The 19,308-nt window shown below is 39.5% G+C and overlaps 2 protein-coding genes across 10 annotated transcripts in view; one reads left to right on the forward strand and one right to left on the reverse strand.

Annotated features, from left to right (window-relative positions):
* Window positions 1-1,742, reverse strand: part of ARFIP1 (ARF interacting protein 1) — a 176,231-nt gene extending 174,489 nt beyond the window's left edge. For 2 of the 6 annotated variants that reach the window (XM_077139774.1, XM_077139773.1), the window contains exon 1: window positions 1,400-1,742. The gene's annotated coding sequence lies outside the window, so the exon portion shown is untranslated. The remainder of the gene's footprint in view (window positions 1-1,399) is intronic. The other 4 variants (XM_077139776.1, XM_077139772.1, XM_077139771.1 and 1 more) reach the window with 4 other exon arrangements.
* The window catches only part of TIGD4 (tigger transposable element derived 4), a 39,201-nt gene continuing 21,616 nt past the window's right edge, over window positions 1,724-19,308 (forward strand). The window contains exons 1-2 of one of the 4 annotated variants that reach the window (XM_077139767.1): window positions 1,724-1,838; window positions 1,992-2,096. The gene's annotated coding sequence lies outside the window, so the exon portion shown is untranslated. The other 3 variants (XM_077139766.1, XM_077139768.1, XM_077139769.1) reach the window with 3 other exon arrangements.

Below are 19,308 nucleotides of genomic sequence, written 5' to 3' on the forward strand. Positions count from 1 at the left end.
ACATTTTCCCCAGAAAAATAAAATGCCCTCAAAGAAAACTTTGCATATGATTTCAGGCGTGGTAATGAAGATAACTCCTGAGCCAGTGACTTTACACTATACCATGGATCCCAAGTCAAGACCCAGAATTAAGGGAAACCATTAATCCAAGGAAAACAATTTATCAATTTGAAAAAGAAACAAAGTAACTGAGGCAAAGATTTCAATCCAGAAAAGAGAATAAGATTAGAAATACTTCCTGTTTTGTCTGATAATTAGTGTTAGACTTGATGGCTGGGGTTGGAGAGAGGGTGATGGTCACAACGATTGAGGACAAAAAAAAAAGGGACAAATTGAAGGAATGCAGAATTAAAACAGACTACACTATAGCCCTGTAGTGTAGCAGAAATGAAATGGCCAATTCTGCGGCCTTAATACAAGGCTGGTTTAATGTAAGCAATTCTGGCGCACATTTCTACGCCAACGAAGTTAGTTAAATTGCAATATGAGCACAGCCTTGCAAGTGAAAACATAAGTTTATGAAAAGTCCTGCATATCTTCCATTTTTCCTTATCAATTAAGAACGGAGTTTGAGAAATTATATAGGAGAAAACGAAAGGGGGTGGGTATAAGAAATCCTAAAAAGGGTGGCTACAGGATCTTCTGGAAGAGTAAGCTACAAACTTCTTGAGATCAAAGGACTCCAGTCAGAGACAAGAACAAAACAAAGGAAGTAATAACAAAACAAATTAAAAGGAAAAGAGAGTCCAGAAACTGTTCCTTAAAAAAAAAAAAAAAAAAAAAACTCTTTCCTCTTCCTAGACACGTAAACGGTAGTAACTTGGCAAAGACGAACAGACGAGAAGAAAACAGCATAACTCCCTTCCCAAACTCCAGCATTCCTTGGCCGTCCTCACAAGCAGTCAGACTCGGGACATTTCACAGGCAAGGCCCCTCCCTGCACCACTGCCAGATGATCCTCTCAGAGGGACTATCACTAACTCCCTTCTTCTCACGGCGAGAGAAAGTAAAGAGGGGGGGCGGTGCAGCGAGGAGAGAGAAACAAAGGTTGACTCCAAACCTGAAGATGGCTCACTCCAAGACTTAATTAAGAAAGCCCTGGATCCCACGACCCCTTTTCCCACCCAAGGCATGCAACCCCGACAGGGTGCCGCCTTTAAATGGCCGGTCTTCCCCCTTCACCCGCCTAGTGTTTCGGGGAAACACTCAAAGCGGCAGAAGGAAAGACGAGGTAAAAACCAAAGGCAGGATACTTGGAGAGAAGTGGCAAAGAATAAGGAGATTAGTGTCCCGTGGAAGTTCGGAATAGCGAAACCCTGAGGCAACGTGTCAGCCCCCGCCAACCACTTCAAACGATCCTGCGTTCGACTTTAACCCTGCTGGTACGCGCTGCCCTCACCTGTCTGCGGGACTCCGGCAGCTCACACGCCGCGGCTAATCCCTGCCGCTGCTTTCTAGGCAAGAACTGAGAGAAACGCGACCGGGGTCTTTTCCTTCTTCCCCTCCCCCGCACGCACCTCGGATCCTCGGGGGCGTGGAGCAACTGCAGCTGTCACAGCCTCACACTGACCAACCGCCGAGGACACTCAGACTGAGGGCCTCCCAACCCGGCCTCCAGAGCCTGCACCGGGAGCAGCGGAGCCGGAAGTGGAGAGGCCGGAAGTAGCGTTGTCCTTGGCCCTGGCCGGCCTCTCAATCCAGCCCAGCCCAGCGACGTCTCGATGGTGCCAGCCGCTCCTCCCAGGAGGCCCCCTCCTTTCTCGCCGAGAGGCTGGCCCCGCCCCTCCCGCCGCGGCCCTAGCAACGACATCCGGGGTTCTGCCGGTTCCGTTTCCCTGGTAACTTTGTGGCTGCTGCCGAAACGTAGAGGGGTTTGCGGTGGTCCCGATGTACCTGCCGGCGCTGGGAGGTCGCGGAAGGGCGCGCCGGCCTGATACTGAGTGGTTGGAGGTCTCCAGGAGCCCTCAGCATCCGTTCTCTCTCACTCACAGGCCGCGGGCCTCACGCGTTAGGTATCCTGGACTGGGATGTCGCTCATGCCCACCCGCACCCCTGTAGCGCCAAAGCTTCTGTCTCAGCAGCCAGAGAGCACGAAGGTCATTCCGTCCCCGCGGGGAGGTGGAGGGCATGCGGGGATAAGGGAGCAGACGGAATATGGGAGCCCACCCTCGCTTCCCCAGCGCCGGGAGAGTCCCCCTCTGGCTACGTCACTCTCGCCCACCTCCTACTGGAAGGCTAGAACCCCCGTACCTTGTATACCTTCACCCCTTGTATACCTTTGTGATCACTTTCCGCTCTGTTCACTCACTGACAGTGGATCCCTGACAACTTTCTTTCCTGCTCTTTCATATTTTTTTATTAATTAAAGAAAAAAAAGAAATTAACACAACATTTAGAAATCATTCCATTCTACATATGCAATCAGTATCTTTCATATTTTTACAGATATTTTACAGAGCTTTCCTTGCTCACCTCATTATAGACACTAGATCATTTTCCTGTCTACAAAGCCACTGATCAATTCCTTCTCTCAGAGCTGTCTAGTTTCGTAAGTCGAGGCAGCAGCCTGTACTCGCCCTATCCCCAGCACTGAATGGAAGGAAATTATGGCTCTGAGTACTGCTGGACAGACCCGAAGCTCATTTATGTGCAGTACATATAGTTGGGTCATCCATACATATCTCCTTTCAGACTGCCTTTTATGACTCTTTTTCCTTTGACAGCCTTCAGTGTTCATTTTTACTACTGTTTGACTTGTAGAAATGCCAAGGGTAATTTAGTGCGTATTGTGGGATTTACCCTTCTTTAGATAGTACCTGTCATCTGACTATACTTGTCTTATTAGCTTACAAGACATTTTTGATTAATAAGTACCCAAGGCGGGGACTCTGCCTCTACAAATTTCCAAGGAGTTTCAGTATACTACCAGTATACCAAGTGTGGTAGTTAGATTCAGTTGTCAACTTGGCCAGATGAAGGCACCTAGTTTTGTTGCTGCACACATGAGCCAATAGTATGTGAACCTCATCTTTTGCTAATTACATCTGCAGCTGGCTAGGAGGCATGCCTGCTGCAATGAATGACGTTTGACTTAATTGGCTGGTGCTTAAACGAGAGAGCGCAATATAGCACAGCCCAAGCAGCTCAGCATACCTCATCTCAGCACTCACAGCTCAGCCCAGGCCTTTGGAGATGCAGAAAGGAATCACCCCCCGGGAAAGTTGTTGGAACCCTGGCCTGGAGAGAAGGCCGGCAGAGATTACCCTGAGCCTTCCCACGTAAGAAAGAACCTCAGATGAAAGTTAGCTGCCTTTCCTCTGAAGAACTAACACAATAAATCCCTTTTTATTTAAAGCCAGTCCATTTCTGGTGTGTTGCATTCCGGCAGCTAGCAAACTAGAACACCAAGTAACTACCAATATTGTCGTCTGAGATCTCCAGGATACCTCCTTTTTATAAACCAGTACTCATATCCCAAAACATAAATCTGTGTGCACAGGACTCTTAAGTGGCTCTGTCCTTAACAAAAGAAAACAGCAAATATATATGGCAACTCAAACTCTCGTTTCAGCTCTACTGTATACTATGGATTTTCCTTTTCAAAGCCATTGTGTTGATTTGGGGTCAGTCTTCTCAGTTCTAAGAAAAGGATCCCAATCTAGAATAATTACTGCTGTTATAGTATAGGAACAGAATGGAACTTAGTAGTTGAGTACAAGTGTTATTTTTCTGGTTTCAGAAGGTTAGGAAGAGGTGCATGGCAGTCTTCAGTTGTGCTTGATTGATGTAAACTATGAGGACTTAATTGTTAGAGCTGCCTGGTACCTTAAATATCCCTTTCAGCTATATTTGTAGTTTAGGGAAGCTTATATTCATTTAAGTCAGACTAACTATTAGATTGTTCGACTGAGAGGTGGTTTTTTTTATTAGCAAGGTGGTCAGTTGCTGTAGTTATTTGTCCTTAGCTGGATCATTCCCTTGGCAGTTGTAGTACTGTGCATGATTAGTCGTCTTTCATAAAATTATGTGTCCCAATGGAAATTAGAATGCAGGCCAGCTCAAAGAAAACAGACAGCTATTTCAGCTGGTGATGAAGAATAGTGAAATTCTTTGTATTCTTTAGGATAAAGGAAGCAACAGCTAATGTTCTTTGGATTGAAGGAAATTTTTTCATAGTAACTGAAAGACCAAATTTTAAACCTAGCATTACTTAGATGGAGTTTTTTTTCCTTTCCTTTTTTTTTTCTTTCATTTTTTCCCCCTAGCTTGGGGAATTCTGCCTGCCCATTCTATTTAGGAAGAATGGAAGACTACTCTCCTCTCCATTGGCATTTGTGTTTGGAGAGATAAGAAAAAAAAAGGGAATAAACACCTGCCATATAAGCTTGTAGCATGGGGACTTTTACCTTTGCGTTGCTATTGGCTATTTATTCAGCTTTTGAAAATCAGGTATATTTATTCACTCAAATTGTGGAGTACTCTGATAGCCTGTCTTTCATTTAGTGATGAAGATGAAAAAGAGGTATGTTCTAGTTTGCTAGCTGCTGGAATGCAACATACCAGAGACGGATTGACTTTCAATAAAAGGGGATTTATTCAGTTAACGTATAGTTCTTCAGAGAAAAGAAGAACTTTCCTCTGAATTTCTAAATTTCAACTGAGGTTCTTTCTTACATGGGAAGGCACAGAATGATCTCTGCTGGCCTTCTCTCCAGGCCTCTGGGTTCCAACAGCTTTCCCCAGGGTGATTCCTTTCTGCATCTCCAAAGGCCTGGGCTGAACTGCGAGTGCTGAGATGAAGCATACTGATCTGCTTTGTCTGTGCTATGTTGAGTGCTCTCATTTAGGCACCAGCCAATTAAATCATACATCATTCATTGCAGCAGGCATGCCTCCTAGCTGACTGCAGATATAATCAGCAACAGATGAGTTCCACATGCCATTGGCTCATGTCCACAGCAATAGAACTAGGCACCTTCACCTAGCCAAGTTGACACCTGAATCTAACTACTGCAAGGTAATAGGCTAAAGCATATTGTTTTTGTTCCTCTCTGAATAGATTATATGTGAATAAGAACATTTCTCTCTACTTTATATACTGAATACTGTGTACTGCTTATCAATATTATTATCTGAAGGAAAGGTACTATCTTCACATCTTTTCTGGAAGAATTCTAGTGATGTCTCAAAATTTTCATTTCTCAAAATAGAAAATTCATTTCTCTTCATCCTCGATTTAGTTTTCAGGGAAAGATATTTAAGTTACAGATTGTGTGGTGAAGTATTCTGGAAGCAACCTTTTATTTAGGAGATGCTGATTAATGGAACATTTGATGAAGCCCATGAGCACTTAGGTACAAATTGTGAAAGTACAGCCTGAGTTTCTAGGACCTCTTACATTTAAAAAAATGTATAATAGATGCATATACTACTTTATTCAGTTATATATAGACTATACTTGTATACTTGAACCTAGTGATATTAAGGTTCTGAGTATCACTAATTTCTAAAAACAGTAGAATTCTCTTATGCATTTATTATGATAATTGGGGAATGCTTCTCATGTGATCCTGTTACTCTCCCAATCAAATACCTTAACTGCCATTTGTAGCCTTTTGAATGAAGTCTAATCCTTATCCTAGCATTCAATACTTACCAAGGTCTGGCCCCAGTCTCCCTTTCCTATCAACTAATATATTTTCCTATCTCTTCTCACCTGTCAAATACTTGCCTAGTCATTGTGGTTGCATTCAAGTGCTACTTCCTTCATGAACCCATCCTTTACCCTCCCTAATTAGTTTTTCCCTCCTCTTTGATCCCACAGCACTTGATTTGAGCCTCCATTTTAGCTTGCTTGTATACGGGATACTACTTATATCTTCCAGTTTCCCATGATGGATAAGATCCTTTGGGTGGAGGTGAACTTTGAACTCATTTTATTTATTCACTACTCCCCAAATCAAGCTAATTCTCCTAGACTTAGGGAAATATGTTGTCTGCTGCATACCAGGTAAATTGCAGAATACCAGCAGCTGCTGCTACTTAAGGTAATGGTACAGGGTAGGGTTAAGTGGACATAGGTGATATTACCTATTTGTAGGATGCAGTGAGTGAGTAGGGCTTTTTTTTAATTTTCTTTTTTTTAGAGATGTTGTAAGCTTATAGAACCATCATGCATAAAATACAGGATTTCCATATGCCACCCCACCACCAACTGTTTGCATCAGTTTGGAGGATTTGTTATATTTGGTGACAGTGCATATTTATAATTGAACTATTAATTAAAATTCAGAATTTAACTTAGATTTCAGCGTTTGTTTAGTGGAGTTCCATGAATGTTTTTAAAAATTGTGTTACTATATATACAGTCTAACATTTCCCTTTTTAATCATATTTCAGTGCTATTAATTGCATTCATAATGTTCTGCTACCATCACCAACATCCATTACCAAAACATTTCCATCATTCCAAATAGGAGCTCTGCACATTTTAAGCCTTAACTTCCCATTCCCTATCCCCACTGTGTTCCCTGGTAACCTATATTCTAGATTTTGATTCTATGAATTTCCTTATTCTAGTTGTTTTAAGTCAGTGAGATCATACAATGTTTGTCCTTTTGTGTTTGGCTTATTTTACTCAATATGATATCTTCAAGATTCACCCATGTTGCCACATGTATAAGGATTTCATTCCTTTTTACAGCTGAATAATATTCCACTCTGTCTATATACTTGATTTTATCAGTTAATGGAGACTTGATTTGCTTCCATCTTTTGGCAATTGTGAGTAATGCTACTTTGAAAATCGGTGTGCAAATATCTGTTTGAGCCCCTACTTTCCATTCTTTTGGATATATACCTAGTAATGAGATTGCTGAATCATATGATAGTTTTATACAAAGTTCTGAGAAACCATCGAACTATATTCGACAATAGCTGTACCATTTTACATTATCACCACCAGCATTCAATTAATGTTCTTGTTTCTCTGCATCCTCTTGATCCTCTTTTTTTAAAAAAACAGGCACTCTAGTGGGTGTAAAATGGCATCTCATTGTGGTTTTGATTTGCATTTCCCTGAGGGCTGGTAATGTTGAGCATCTTTTCATGTGCTTTCTGGCCATTTGTATATCTTCTTTGAAGAAATGTCTGTCTAGTATTTTGCCTATTTTTAAATTGGACTGTCTTTCTTTTGTTAAGATGAGAGATATATTTATATATACTGGTTATCAATCCTTTATCGAATATGTGGTTTCCAAATATTTTTTCCCATTGTTTTCCATGACTTTGTTCCTTTCTGAAGAACAAGTTTTTTCATTTTGATGAGGTCCAATTTATCTATTTTTTTTTCATTGCCTATGCTTTGGGTGTAAAGTTTAAGAAACCATTGCCTAATACAAGGTCCTGAGGATGCTTCCCTACATTTTCTACTTGGAGTTTGATAGTTCCAGCTATTACATTTAGGTCTTTGATCCACTTTGAGTTGATTTTTGTAGAGGGTGTGAGATAAATGTTCTCCTTATTTTTTTTGCAAATGGAGATGCATTTTTAACAGCCCCATTTGTTGAAGAGACTATTCTTTCTGAATTGACTGGTTTTTGTCACCTTGTCAAAAATTAGTTGGCGATAAATGTCAGGGTTGATTTCTGAGCTCTCAATTCAGTACCATTGGTCTACATGTCTGTAGTCTGTGCCAATACTATGCTGTTTTAATTACTATAGCTTTGTAAATAAGTTTTAAGGTTGGAAAGTGTGAGTCTTCCAACTTCATTCTTCTTTTCAAGATGGCTTTCAAGATCCCTTACCCTTCCATATACATTTGATGATTGATTTTTCCATTTATGCAAAGAAGGTTTTGAAATTTTGATTGGGATTGCATGGAATCTATAAATTGCTTTGTGTAGTATTGACATCTTAATGATATTTAGTCTTCTAAGTAATAATTATTAATTCTAATTAATAATTAATTCTAATTCTAATACATTCTAAATATCCTTCTATTTATTTAAGTCCTCTTATATTTCTATTTTTCTATGTATATTGTAGTTTTCTGTGTACAAGTCATTTACATCCTAGTTAGATTTATTCTTAGATATTTGATTCTTTTAGTTGTGATTGGGAATGGAATATTTTCTTGATTTCTTCTTCCAATTGTTCATTGCTTGTGTGTCATAACACTACTGGTTTTTGCATGTTTATCTTGTACCCCACCACTTTGCTGAATTCATTTATTAGCTCTAGGAGCTCTGTTGTGGATTTTTCAGGATTTTCTGCACGTAAGATCATATCATCTACAAAAGGGAAAGTTTTACTTTTTCCTTTTCAGTTATGTGACTTTCATTTTTTTTCCTTACCTAATTGCTCTGGCAAGAATTTCCACTGCAGTGCTGAAAACAGTGGTAACAGTGGGTATCCTATTCTGTTAGAGGGAAAGCTTGTTAGAGGGAATTAGCTGTGGGCTTTTCATATATGTCCTTTATCATGTTGAGAAATGTGCTAGTTTGAAAGGATTAAGTTCCCTAGAAAAGCCACGTTTTAATCCTGATCCAGTTTTATGGGAGCAACCATTTCTTTTAATCCCAATTCAGTAATGTAGTTGGGATCTCTTGATTAGATTATCTCCACAGAGATGTGGCAAGCCCAATTGTGGGTCTTGATTAGTTTATTGGAATCCTTTTAAAGAGGAAGAATTTTGGAAAGAGTCACAGAGCAAAAGAGCCACGAGAATTATGAAAGCCCACAAAGCTGGAGGCCTTTAGAGATGAAGAAGGAATATGCCCCTGGGGGAGCTTCATAAAACAAGAAGCCTGGAGAGAAAGCTAGCAGATGTTGCCATGTTCACCATGTTCCTTTCCAGTTGAGAGAGAAACCCTGAACTTCATCGGCCTTTCTTGAGTGAAAGTAACTTCTTGTTGGTGCCTTAATTTGGACATTTTAATAGATTTGCTTTAATTGGGACATTTTCATAGCCTTAGAACTGTAAACTGCAAATTAATAAATTCTCCCTTTTAAAAGCTGTTTTGTTTCTAGTATATCACATTCTGGCAGCTAGCAAACTAGAACTTTCCTTGTATTCACTTGATAAGTGTTTTTATCAAGAAAGGATGCTTTTATTTTGTCAAATATCTTTTCTGCATTGATTGAGATGATCATGTATTTTTTCCCCCGCCTCTTTCTGTTAATGTGGTATATTACATTAATTGATGTTCTTAATTGAACCACCCTTGCATACTAGGGATAAATCCTACTTGATCATGATGTATAATTCTTTTAATATGTTATTGGATTTGGTTTGCTAGTATTTTGTTGAGGGTTTTGCATCCACATCCATAAGAGATATTGGTCTGTAATTTTCCTTTCTTGTGGTATCTTTATCCGACTTTGGTATGAAGGTGATGTTCATCTTGTAGAATGAGTTAGGGAGTATTCCCTCCTCTTCAATTTTTTGGGAAGAGATTGAGCAGAATTGGAGTTAAGTCTTCTTAGATGTCTTGTAGAATTTCTCTAGGAAACTATTTGGTCATGAGATTTTCTTTGTTGGAAGGTTTTTGATGACTGAGTTAATCTCTTTATTAGTAATTGTTTTTTTGAGATCTTCTATTTCTCTTGAGTCAATTTAGGTAGTTTCTTTGTTTCTAAGAAGTTGTTCATTTCATCCAGGTTATCTAACTTATTGTTATACAGTTATTCACAGTATCCAGTATAGTCCTTTTTATTCCTGTGGGGATGGTAGTAATGCCCTCTTTTTCAGTTTTAATTTTCATTATTTGTATCTGCTCTCTTTTTTTCTTTGTCAGTCTAGCTAAAGATTTGTCAATTTTATTGATCTTTTCAGAGCAACTTTTTTTGGTTGGTTTTCTCTATTGTGTTTTTTTTTTAATTGCATATATCTCCATACTAATATTTATTTCCTTCCTTCTGCTTGCTTTGGGTTTAATTTGTTCTTCTTTTTTCTAGTTCTTCCAGTTTTGAGATTAGGTTTCTAATTTGGCATCTTTCTTCTCTTTTTTTTTTTTTTTTTTTTTTTTTTTTTAAAGAAAGACAGAGAAGGAAGGAAGGAAAGGAGGAAGAAAGGGAAACATCTTTAAACATTTTCTTATTTTATTATATTTTGTTTGTTTGTTTGTTTTTTACATGGGCTGGGGCCGGGAATCGAACCGGGGTCCTCTGGCATGGCAGGCAAGCACTCTTGCCCGCTGAGCCACCGCGGCCCGCCCTCTTCTCTTTTAATGTAAGCATTTATAGGTATAAATTTCCCTATTAGCACTATCTTCACTGCACCCTATAAATTTTGGTATATTATATTCTTATTTTCATTCACCTAAAGATATTTCCTAATTTCTCTTCTGATTACCTCTTCAACTCATTGCTTAAGAGTATATTGTTTAATTTCTAAATATATGTGAATTTTTTTCTCCCTCTGTTACTGTTTTCTAGCTTCATTCTGTTGTGGGCAGGGAACACACATTTGTATGATTTCAATAGTTTTTCAATTCATTGAGAATTGTTTTGTGACCCAACTATAGTTCTATCCTGGAGAATGATTCATGTGTACTTAAGCAGAATGTATATTCTGTTTTCATTGGGTATATGTATATCTGTTAGGTCTAGTTAGTTTAGTGTATCATTCAAGTCTCGTACATCCTTGTTGAGCTTTTGACTAGATATTCTACCCATTTTTGAGAGTGGTGTGGTAAATTCTTCTACTATTAATGTAAAACCATCAATTTATCTGATCAAATCTGTCAGTATTTGCTTAATATATTTGGGGGCTCTGCTGTTAGAGGCAGAAATGTTTGTAATGGTTACATCTTCCTGTTGAATTGTTTTCTTTATCGGTATGTAATGACTGTCTTTGTCCCCCATAACTGTTTTTGCCTTAAAGTTTATTTTATCCTGTATTAGTATAGCCATCCCAGCTCTCTTTTGGTTACTGGTTACATGGTATATATTTTTTTCCATTCTTTCCCTGTCAATTTGCTTGTAACTTTGACTTTAAAGTGAATCTTTTGCAGACAGCCTACAATTGGGTCATAGTTGTTTTATCCATTCTGCCAATCTCTGCCTTTTGACTGGAGAATTTAACCCATTTACATTTAAAGTCACTACTCATAGTGCAAGACTTTTTACTGTCATTTTGAAATTTAGTCTTTGTATGTCTTATACCTTTTTTCTGTCCCTCAGTTCTTTAGTTCATGCCTACTGTTTTGTTTTGCCAAAGCTGCTGGAATGCCATATACCAGAAATGTAATGGCTTTTAAAAAGAATTTATTACCTTACAAGTTTACAGTACTAAGACCAGAAAAATGTGCAAACTAAGGCATCCATTAAAAGATACCTTTACTTGACAAAGGCCAATATCTACATGGGCAGGCATATGACTGGTATCTGCTGGTCCTCATTCCCAGTTCCATTGCCTCCAGCTTCTGATGCCAGTAGTTTCCCCTCTAAGCATGTGTGGGTCTTTCCTTAGCTCCTCCAGAACACAACTCTAGATTCTGACTTGCTTAGCATCTCATGGGAAGGCACATGGCAATGTCTGCTGGGCTCTGCCTGTGTCTAGTCATCTGCTCTCTCTGTTGGTAATTGAAGCATCTCAAAGCATCCATGTCTCTGTCAGCTCTGAACTGTTCTCCAAGCATCTGTATCGGAGGGTTTTCCAAAAATGTTTCCCCTGTTAAAGGATTCTGGTAAACTTATCAACCTTGAATGGGTGGAGTCACATCTCCATCTAATGAGAGGGCTACATCCGCAGTTGGGTGTGTCACCTCTCCATGGAAACAAACAAAGCAATCAAAGTTTTGATTTTTTGACATTTTGATTAGATGGCGATGTGATTCCACCCCTTCAAGGTTGGTCTTGATTAGTTTACTGGAGTCTTTTAAAATGGGAGATATTTGGGAGAAAACATAGTTGCTTCAGAGTCCACAGATACACAGACATTTGGAGGTTCTTTGGAGAGGCAGACCCCAGCAGATGTTGCCATGTGCCTTCCCATGAGATATTAAGCAAGCCAGAACCAAAGTTGTGCCCTGGAGGAGCCAAGTGAAAGCCCATAGATGCTTAGAGAAGAAACCACTGGCATCAGAAGCTGTAAGTGATAGAACCAGTGTTTTAGTTCGTAAGCTGCTGGAATGCAATATACCCAGAAAAAGAACAGCTTTTAAAAAAGGGGAATTAAGTTGCAAGTTTATAGTTCTCAGGCCATGAAAATGTCCAAATTAAGGCAAGGCTATGATGATGTCCAAATTAAGGCACCAAGAAAGGCCCCTGAAATTCAGGATTTCTCTCTCAGCTAGAAGGGCACATGGTGAAGTCTTCTAGCTTTCTTTGCTGGCTTCTTTTTTCATGAAACTCCTCCAGGGGCATTTTCCTTCTTCATCTCCAAAGGTCTCTGGCCACGTGGTCTCTGTTGGTTCTGGTGGCTCTCGTGGCTCTGGTGACACTTTCCAAAATGGTTCCCTCTTAATGGACTCCAGTTAACAACCCCACCTTGAATGGGTAGAGACACATTTCCATGGAAACCATCTAATCAAAAGTTACCACCCATAATTGGGTAAGTCACATCTCCATAGGATCAACCGAAAAGATTCCACCCAGCGATATTGAATGAGAATTAAAGGATATGGCTTTCCTGGGATACGTAATAGCTTAAAACCGGCACATTCCATCCTTTGGACCCCAAAAAGACATGTTCTTTCCAAATGCAAACTACATTCATTCCATAACAATATCAGAAAGCCTTAAACCATTTCAGTAACAATACAAAGTCAGAAACAGTACAAAATCTCATCACGGTCAGTTACAGGAATGGTCTGTCCTAAGGGAAAATTTTCCTGTGTCTAGACCTGTAAAAATCAGAACAGGTTATTTGTTGCCAATATACAAAGGAGAAACAGCCATAGGATTCATTTCCCCATTTCTATAGAGAGGAATTGGAAGGAACACAGGGGTCCAGACCCAAACTGTTCTGGAAACTTGCAGGGCAAATGCCATTTGATTTCAAAGTCTGAGAGTCATTTATCCTCCACTGCTTTGGAAAGCAGCAGTTCTACCCTTTGCAAGGGCCAACGCAGCGGCCCTCCTCTCTCCGAATGCAACCTTGGAGTACACTGGAGGGACCACCTTTTCCTCGCCTCACCCTTGCCAAGCATTTGGGCAGCACTTGGGCTTTCTGTCATCTCCAGAGCACATGTTCAACTCCTCCAGAACAATGGGGTAGCAGTCAGGCTCTCTCCAGTTCCCAAGAAATGTGCTCCGCCCTCTCCAAGGCCTGAGGTGGAACAAATCTTCTGCTACAATGAAGTGGAAGGCGCAGCCTCTGCATTTGGGGCAAACTCACTCTCTCCAAGTGCTTGGGTGGGGCCACTCTCCCAGCCAGTGGTTTCTTGACCTCAGACCTTAGCTTCCATAGTTCTGTCTCTGAAGTTATTTTCCTCCAATGTGTCCCTTTTCTGTTCCTCTTAGTCCAGACTGGTGGTAGTTCCGTTTATACAGATTCCATAACACTCTTGTTGATTTCCTATGCAATAGGCTGGGATCATGCCCATCAGACAAAAAGACTTTCCGCGAATCTTCCCTGGATAACTCCATCTCCAATCCTGGCTTTTTCTAAAATGGCTTAGTTCCATGTTTGGTTAAATGTTCACATGGAGTACTGTTCTCTGGGTTCTCCCTTCCTAGAAGCCCAGAATTTTCCAGACCATCACTTTCTGGTTTCTTTATACCCAAGAGTTCAGTTCTCAACTTATCTCTTTTCTGTTGCATTTCACTATAAGCTGCAAAGAGAAACCAGGCTGCTTTCTCCACATTTAATTTAGAAATCTCCTCGGCTAAGTATCCTGAGTTGCCACCTTTAAATTCTAACTTCCATCCAACAGTAGTACTCAACTTTGCAAGATTCTGTACCACTTTAAAACAAGGGTCATCTTCTTTCCAGTTTGCAATGGCACATTCCTTATTTCTGTCTAAAGCCACATCAGAGATATCTTTGGAGTCTATATTTCTACCAACCATCTCTTCAAATCATTCTAGGCCTTCTATATCAAGCTCACAACTTTTCCAGAATCTTCCCCTTTTCCATTTAAACGTGTTCCAACAGGTTTGGTATTTGCAAACCACAGCAGCACCCCACTTCTCTGGTATCAGATCTGTTCTAGTTTGCAAGCTGCTGAAATGCGATATACCAGAAACAGATTGGCTTTTTAAAAAGGGAAATTTATTAAGTTGCAAGTTTAAATTTCTAAGGCCGTGAAAATGTCCTTAAGGTAAAATTAAGGCACCAACAAGGAGTTACCTTTACTCAGGAAATACCAATGAAGTTTGGGGTTTCTGTCTCAGCTGGAAGGGCACATGGTGAAATCTGCTAGCTTTCTCTTCTGGCTTCTTGTTTCATGAAGTTCCCCTGGGGGTGTTTTCCTTCTTCATCTTGAAAGTTCTCTGGCCACATGGCCTCTGTTGGTTCTGGTGGCTCTCGTGGCCCTGGTGACTCTTTCCAAAATGGTTCCCTCTTAAAGAACTTCAGTAAGCAACCCCACCTTGAATGGGTAGAGACACATTTCCATGGAAACCATCTAATCAAAAGTTACCACCCATAATTGGGTCACAACTCTGTGGGAACAACCAAAAAGATTCCACCCAGCAATAGTGAATGAGGATTAAAGGAAATAACTTTCCTGGGGTACATAATAGCTTCAAACCAGCACAACGACCAGTAGATGCCAGCCACATGCCTTTCCATGTGGCAGACATCAGCCTTTCTTGAGTCAAGGTGTTTTTCTCTGGGTGCCTTAATTTGGACACTTTTATTACCTTAGAACTATAAACTTCTGACTTAAATTCCCTTTTAAAAATCTGTTCCAACCTGGTATATTGTATTTCAGCAACATTTAACAAATTAAAACAGTTACCTTTGCAGGTCTTTATTTTTTTATGGCACTTTGAACCACTGTCTACTATTTTTCAGTCTGAAGAACTACCTTTATCCTTGCTTGCTTGGCAGGCCTCGTGGTGACATACTCCCTCACCTTTTGGTTATCTGAATATATCCCTCTTTTTTTTTTTTTGGTGTGGGCAGGCAGTGGGAATCGAATCTGAATCTCCAGCATGACAGGTGAGAACTCTTGTCTGCTGAGTCACCATGGCCCTATCCCTCATTTTTGAAAGAGAGTTTGACTGGATATAAAATTCTTAGTTGGCAGTTATTTTCCTTCAACACTTTACATATTTCAGCCCCCTCCATGGTTTCTCATGAGAAATCGGCACTCAATCTTATTGGGATTCCCTTGTATGTAACACGTTGCTTTTCTCTTTCAGCTTTGAGAACTCTCTCTTTGTCTTTTGCATTTGGTAATATAATCAATATATGACATAGTGTATTTTTCTTCATGTTTATCCTGTTTGGTATTCTCTGAGCTTCTTGGATGTGCATATTCATGTCTTGCTGTGTTTAAGAAATTTTCTGTCATTGTTTCTTTGATTATTCATTCTGCCCCTTTCTCTCTTTCTTCTCATTCTGGGACCTCTATAATGTGTGTATTGGTGGTCTCGATGGTGTCCCGTTGCTGTCTTCAGCTATTTTTGCTTTTAATATATCTTTTTCTTTTCTCCTCAGCTTGATTCATTTCAAGTTCACAAATTCTTTATTCTGTCAGCTCCAATCAGCTCTTGAAACTCTCTTGGGCATTTTTCATTTCAGTTATAGTGGTCTTCAACTCCAGTAGTTCTATTTGGTTCCTTTTAAAAATTTCTGTCTTTGCTTAAACTCTCATATTGTTCTTTCATAGTTTTCCTGATATCCTGTTGTTTAAATGTACTTTCCTTCATCTCCTTAAGTACTTTTCAGATCAATTTTTAAAAAGCATTATTAGGGATATCCACATTCTTGTCTCTTACATTGGTGTTTTCTGTATTTTTATCCTTTTCCTTCAGATGGGTTATTTTCTGTTTCTTTCTTTGTCTTGTACTCTTTTTTTGCACACTGCACATTTTAATATTTTGAAATGTTGACTTTGAGATTTACTCCCTGGATATCTGTTTCCTGGTTTTGTAAATAGTTGTCAATAAGACAGATTTTGTTGAGTTTCAGGCCTCCTATTAGGAAGGTCTTATCAAGCCAAATACACTGTGCAGGGTTTTCCCTGTCTTACTGGGCCACTGTCTTGTCATGGGCTTTTACTTGTTAGTTGCTTTTGAGTTCTCCTGTTTACAGTAGTTTGGGTGTCCTCTCTGTTTCCCAGGGAACCAACCTCTCTCTTATGAGTATCTGAAGCAGCCAAGCCTTTATCCCAGACTGTCTGCCTCTACAGTTTTTGACATTCCTTTTCTTGACTCAGGTTGTTCTTGCCTGGAGGGTAAATTCTGGGAGGAGTGTCACTCCAGGGAGGATTTTCCCAATTCAGTCTTTCCCAGGCAAAACAGGGCCAGAGACCCACAAAGGGGATACAGACTGGCTTCAAAGTGTTCTGTGAAGGAGGTCAGGAAAGGTGCGGACAACTTCTCCAATAACTCCCCATAGGTAAGCTTTCCTGGCCTGTCCAGCAAATGCTGCCATTCAGCTAACTTTCCCCCCACAGTCCAGACAAAGTTCTGCATCTTTAAATCTCTACCATCAACACCCCTGTCCTTGGAGGTTTGAAGCAAAGGTGCTGCCACCCCTATCCACAACAAGTTGAAACAGTAGCTCCCCTCAGAGGCAGAACCTAGCAATCCCAATTCCCTAATCAAAGGCCATGATCAGTGATTGGCCATGCACAACCCTGTTCTTGAAAAGATGATTTTTGTGTTCCTTTTGGTCAGCAGCAGCTGTCCGTGGACTGGACCCTATGGTAGCCTGCTGTGGGAGTTGGGGATGGGTACCAGTAGCTGCTGGGTGGAGAGAACAATTCAAAGTTCTTCACCATAATATATCAGCCCTTTTCCTCTTGCTCTTCCCTGGGTGTTGTACAGTGTTCTTCTGGCCTCTGGAGTTTTGAAACAGTTGTTTCGATCAGTTCATGCCTGTTTAAATGGTTGTTTTGGTAGGAGGACTAAGTCCTAGAACGCCCTACTCATCATCTTCCCCAGAAGTGTGCGTACTTTCTTAAGTTGGGAAAGTGATTGATTCCCTGATAAAGAGAGAATAACTTATTACCACTAGAGATTCTGAGTGGGAAGAATGCCTACTTTGTTTTTCTTAATACTGATTTTTTAAAAAAAATCTGGTACAAAAGTAAGACATAAAAGTTGTAGTAGTTTTTAACTACAAAGCCATAGAAACAATTGAACTTACCCATGATTCCACTACATAGAGGGAAACACTGAATATTTCAGTCAATGTCTTTTCCTTACGCAGATATATATTTTATTCATTTATTTAACAGACGGTTGAGAGCCTACTGTTTGCTGGGCACTAAACACAGTTGGGAAGAGCCATGAACAACATGGATATGACCTCTGCCCTCATGGAGTTAACATATAAGTTGTATTTATTAGCATACAGTTTTTTTTTTCCACTTACTATATCATGAATTTCCCTCACATCATTAAATATTCTCCTTTAATGGTTCAATAATGTTTCAACATATAGATATTCCTTAATTTATTTAACCAACAATTTTGTTGTGCATTTATGTTACCGTCAAGTTTTGTCTGTGATAACAAGGCAAGGGATATTCTTATGTGGGAGGCAAAAATCTAAGATGAACTCCAGTGACCCTACCCTGTCACCATAATGGAATTATCACTTTCATGTTTTTTGTTATATAATATATAGAACGGATTTTGCAGATGTTGTTAAGGTTGCTACTCAATTGGCTTTGAGTTAATCAAAAGGGGGATTATCTGGTTGGGTCCAACCTAATCACACGAGCAGAATTTTCTCCTGCTAGTGTCAGTAGAAGTCAGAGATACTCAAAGCATGAGAAAGATTCTACAGGAAAAAGATTCTCCATTGCTGAAATGAAGGGGGCCACAGGGCAAGGATCTAAGAGTGACCTCTAGGAACTGAGAGTAGTACCCAGCCAATAGCCAGCAAGAAAACAGGGACCTCAGTTCCTCTATCCACAAGGAACTGAATTTTACAAACAACCTGAATGAGCTTGGAGATGGACTCTTCCCAAAAGCTTCCAGATAAGAGCCCAGCTTGACTGACTGTCTTGATTTCAGCCTTTTAAGACCCTAAGCTCAGGGCCCACCTGGGCTACAGAACTGTGAGATAATAAATGGGTGTGTGGTAATTTGTTGTACAGCAGTAGAAACCTAATTCACTTGTAAGCTAAGTTATTTTTACATCTGTAATTATTCATTTGGATAAATAGTTTTGTGTATTTTAAGGTTTGTGTACCATGCTGTTAATTTGTCCTCCAGAAGCTTTGTATCAGTTTGCATGCCACCTAACAATCTATATTAAGGCACCCTGGCAAATATGAGACTGTACTGACCACTGTTTTGGTTTTGGTCATTCTGATAAGCAATAAAGTATCTCCTCTTTGGAAAGATTTATATTTCTTCTATTATTCATAATAATGAGCACTGTTTTTCTTTATTTGGGGTTCAACTGGTAAGTCTTTTGGGGGGAATTAACTATTCTTACTCTTTGGGGACTTTACTGTAGACATGAGTGAAAATACTCCTTGACGTGGAGTACAGCATTTCTCTGCTATATTTTCAAAGGGTAGGATGATTTATTAGCTTAATTGAAAGAATGACTACCTCTGAGAAATCTTAACCTCTGCCATCACTTCTTACAAAAGACTATCCCAAATGTTATCCTATGGGAGAATTGAGAAAATAAGCCTTATTGGTTAGGCAATATTGGTGCCTTATTCTTTTCTAGGAAAAAATTTTAACTTGTCTGGTTTGGTATTATAAATTGTGGTTGTTTCAGGAATAAAGATATATTGAATCTTTCGATGGAAAATCATACCTTTGACTACTGCTTTAGAAAGAAATATAATCTGATACCTTTCAGGAAACAACTAGTATCTTCCTAAATAAAGATATCACTATTTTTCATTTGATGAAGATAGTAATTTTTTATTATGTATTTATATTAATTTAATTGGGAAGGGGTAAGGAAATAAATTCAAGTTACTTTTTTCTGTAAACCTTGTCATTTGAGATGGTAGGTTTTATTTCTACCAAATAAGGTAGGAAGAAGGAAGGAAGTTAGAAGGAAGAAAGAAGAAGGAAGTTGGGAGGGTCGATTTTCCTCTTGAAGAGTAGTTTTGGATAGTTTTGTCTTTTCTTGAAGAATTAGTTCTTGTTACCACTTAATTTCTAAAGTTTGGCATCTTCCTAAGAGCAAGATTTTTGAAAATTTTAGTTGAA

The sequence above is a fragment of the Tamandua tetradactyla genome, chromosome 22 (genome assembly GCF_023851605.1).
Source record: "Tamandua tetradactyla isolate mTamTet1 chromosome 22, mTamTet1.pri, whole genome shotgun sequence".
NCBI lineage: Eukaryota > Metazoa > Chordata > Mammalia > Pilosa > Myrmecophagidae > Tamandua > Tamandua tetradactyla.